General features: G+C 41.9%; 1 long non-coding RNA gene across 1 annotated transcript; it reads left to right on the top strand.

Moving 5' to 3' along the window:
* Positions 1-925: 925 nt before the first annotated feature.
* LOC130746281 (uncharacterized) lies at positions 926-3,102 on the top strand. Its single transcript, XR_009022077.1, has 3 exons — positions 926-1,338; positions 1,487-1,570; positions 2,784-3,102. It is a non-coding gene; the product is annotated as an uncharacterized LOC130746281 (long non-coding RNA).
* Positions 3,103-3,986: the final 884 nt, after the last annotated feature.

The following is a 3,986-nucleotide window of genomic DNA, read 5'->3' as shown; positions in this document are numbered from 1 at the left end:
ATGGTGGTGGTAAGGCGGTGGCGGCTGCGGTAGGTGGCGGCTATGGTGGAGGGTGGACGCAATGGTGGTGGTGGTGGTGATAGGGTGGTGGTTGTGGTGTCGGTGGTGGCGACGATTATGGTGGTGGTGGTGTCGGTGGTGACGGTAGGGCGGTGGTGGCGACGGTGGCAGCGATGGTGGTTGTGGTGTTGGCGACGATAGTGTGGTGGTGGTGATAAGGCGGTGGCGGCTGCAGTAGCGCGGCGACGACAGTGGAGGGTGGAGGCAATGGTGGTGGTGGTGGCGATAGGGTGGCGGTTGTGGTGTCGGTGGTGGCGACATTATGGTGGTGGTGGCGATAGGGTGGTGGTTGTGGTGTCGGTGGTGGTGGCGGCAACACCGGTGGTGGCGGCGGCGGTGGTGGCAGCGATGGTGGTTGTGGTGTTGGCGACGATAGGGTGGCGGTGGCGGCTGCAGTAGCGTGGCGGCAACGGTGGAGGGTGGAGGCAACAGTGATAGTGGTGGCGATAGGGTGGTGGTTGTGGTGTCGGTGGCGGCAATAGAGTGGTGGCGGCGATTATGGTGGTGGTGGCGATATGGTGGTGGTTGTGGTGTCGGTGGTGGCGGTAGGGCGGCGGTGGTGGTGGTGACGGTTGGGCGGCGGTGGTGATCGGGTGGTGGCGGCAACACCCGGTGGTGGTGCCAATGGTGGTGTAAGTTGGCAGCAATGGAGGTGGTAGTGATGGTGACTTATACGTCACAACCTTATCATGTCTTATCCATCACTCACATGATGGATTAAATAATACGTCATTTTAACGTATAAGGGGACTTTGATGGATAAGCTTATACAATACAATGTCATCACCAAACAATGGATAAACTCATAATATATTGTATAAGCTTATACTATCATGCCTAATACGGCGTGCCAAACGAGCCCTAAGTCACAGGCTTCTCAGAAATTTCCTCTCACACTCTCATGGCTGCCGTCGTCGCTTCTACTCCACCGTCGGCGCCGCTCTTGCGCCGTTGAACTCGCCATCGCTCTTGCTCCATCGTTGGCGTGAAGGTTTGTTCGCTCGTGAGGTCCCACCGTTTGCATGAAGGTTTGTTCCAGTTATTTTCGCTCAAGTCGCACAAAGCAAATCTCCCTCTTCATCCACTTCTGCGTCGTTTCACCGTCTGTCGTCGTCAAACAACAACCGCCTCTCAACCACTTCATCTGGAACACCCTCATTCGCACCACCATTTTAAGTGTGTTTCTAGATTCTAATATGAGTGGTAATGACCAAGCTTCTGGTTCTAGTCACAACATTAGGGGCTTAATCGCCGATGTCGGTGCTGGTGCCGCCGCGGGTAACTTTCCCTATTTTGGGTTCAGTTTTCATGGGTTTCTATCAAATTCTTAACTTTCGATTTTCAGTTCATGTATCTGGTTATTTTTTCTGCTGATTCTCTAGTGCTTTTAAGAATGGCTGGTCTAATGGTGTGACATTCACTACAGGGGCAATAACAGCTACATTTGTGTGTCCATTGGATGTCATCAAGACAAGGCTATAAGTTCATGGCCTTCCTCCTTCGCAGAAAGGTATCATTCATCAATTGTTTAATGGACCATGAACAATACTGAGGTTGATGTTGACTTTCTATTAAGATTGAGGATAAATTTTCTAACATAGATAATTGCCATAATTTGGCAATTTGATGACTTTGAATAATTTTTAATAATTAGGTGCTTCTCCTTTGAGAGTTAAGTGTTTGTGTCATCAACATAAGGCTGAAATTTATACATTGTCTACTTGAAACTGGGACATGTTCGTTCAATTCAATGCACTTAGACATTAGAGGACAAAATCTGCATTGTTTCACATTTTGTAATAAAAGTTAGAACGAGCTCATTAGTGATTGATTCTTTTGTTTCTTGTTTTATTTTTTTAATTTTTGAACTTGCTTCCGAATTCAATTCTTTTCTATTATATGTTTCAATTTTGTTTTTGATTATGGGTTGCTAGATTAGTTACTGTGTTTGCATTCCCAATTTTATGTGTTCCCCTTTTCTCTGTTTTCTCACAAAGCCATTGATGATTGGAAAAAGGAAAGAAATGAACTTGACCACCATCCATCATGGATGAAGTGGATTAGTCATACTCCATGGACTAACCTCTTATGTTTGTCTCTACTTTCCAACTGCAATTTTGTCTTTTCCTTCACCTCCGTTGCTTACAATGGCTGGTTTCCCATCTTCTGTGAGTTGTGAGGTGCCTATTTAGTTGCAAAAGGTTCTTTAAATTTCTTCTTTGGTTTTGGTTTTGAATGCTTTCTAGTCACTCTTGTTGGTCGTAGTTATTGTAAAGCATAACTCCAATAGTAGCACTCTCTTTCTCTCTTGACTCTTATTTTCTTCACAGTTTCATATGGCTTTTGTTTTAGTTAACTTGACATTTTATAAGTTCCTCATCTTCTGCTGAAACTTTGACAAAGTTTACTCATGGTGTTTTTGGACTATACTATTACTAGTGTTCAACTAAGCTTGAACTTCTGACAATTGCTACCATATGTTACTTAAAATCAAGACTTTTTCATTGGTTGTTAAATGCCAACCATCTTTCAAATCACGGTTAAATGCTCTGTTTGAGAATTATTTTGCTTGTGACTTGTGTAAAATCTTTCCTTGTCCAAATCTACTTCTCTAAATTTTTTAGCTCACCTTAAGAGATGGTTTTTGCAGTTGTGCAAAAATGCTTACTAATCACTGTTTCTTTCGTGATTCATTGAATTTGATGTTGATTTGCTGCCTACAGGTTTGGGTTGGAACTTGCGGTTTCATCACCTCTATAAGCCTCGACATCTCAGGATAGAGGGATCAATCTGCTTTGTGTTTCCCTTCTGTGGATGTGAAGCTGCTTGAATCAAGAGGTACATCCCTATCTGTCTAAGTTTGAAGCTACTGAAGGGTTTGACACATGTGCTTGTGGGTAAAATCGTTGTTGGGACTTAACTTTATGGGTTCTCACTATGATGAATTATATGCTGAGTTTGATGACCTTGTATTTAGATGAATATTTATGTCTTTGACACTAACGTTTTTAGTTATGCTTTTGACATTTTACCATCACTATGTATGGCTTCACTACTATGATTATGTATGTTATTGAACATGATCTTAAATATGAATGTGAAAGTTCAAACCAATAGTGGATTTTGAATTACTCCATTTAGGATTTGAGGAAAATGATCAAACTGAATTGCTATTGTACAGGAAAAATAAAATATGCTCAAAAAATAAATTATGTCACTTCAGCGAGGGAATAGAAATAAAAATGTCAGGCGGTTAGCGACGGAAGTGTACGTCGCAAATAACGACGGACTGCTATGTTCCGTCTTAAATAGCGACAGAGAGTTCCGTCGCAAATAGCGACGGTTTGTTATGTTCCGTTGTAAATAGCGACGGATTTTCCGTCGCACCGTCGCAATTAGCAACAAATTCATAGGATAATCCAGCAAACGATTTAGCGATGGAAATATATAAATTAACGACGACATATTTTCGTCGCTATCAGCGACGGATTTAAGAATCCCTCTGTAAATATTTAGCGACGCCACTTTTCACGACGGACGCGATTCTGTCGCTAGTTTCGTCGCTAAATGTTTTGCGACGGAATTTTCCTTATTTAGCGGCGGATTTTGTCCCTCGCTAATTTGCTTTTTCTTAGTAGTATAAAGTCTTCTCTTTACCCATACTTAACCAATGTGAGACTCCAACTCCGATCTTGAATTCTCAACACTATTATTCGGGGACCGTTGTAAACCTTTTTACACGCAAAACACACATGCAAAAATATTAAATTACATCTAAAATTTAAAAAATAATATCAAAGTTTCACTCTTTAAACCCTATTTTCTTTTTTATACATTGGAAGAGTTTAAACCCTATTCTTATATCCTATTAAACCTTTTAAATTTATTAAAATTTCACTAAAGTTTTGTATTTAGACTTTCAAATC

Source organism: Lotus japonicus, chromosome 3, assembly GCF_012489685.1.
Source record: "Lotus japonicus ecotype B-129 chromosome 3, LjGifu_v1.2".
Taxonomy (NCBI): Eukaryota; Viridiplantae; Streptophyta; class Magnoliopsida; order Fabales; family Fabaceae; genus Lotus; species Lotus japonicus.
This window is presented reverse-complemented; position numbering and strand designations above follow the sequence as displayed.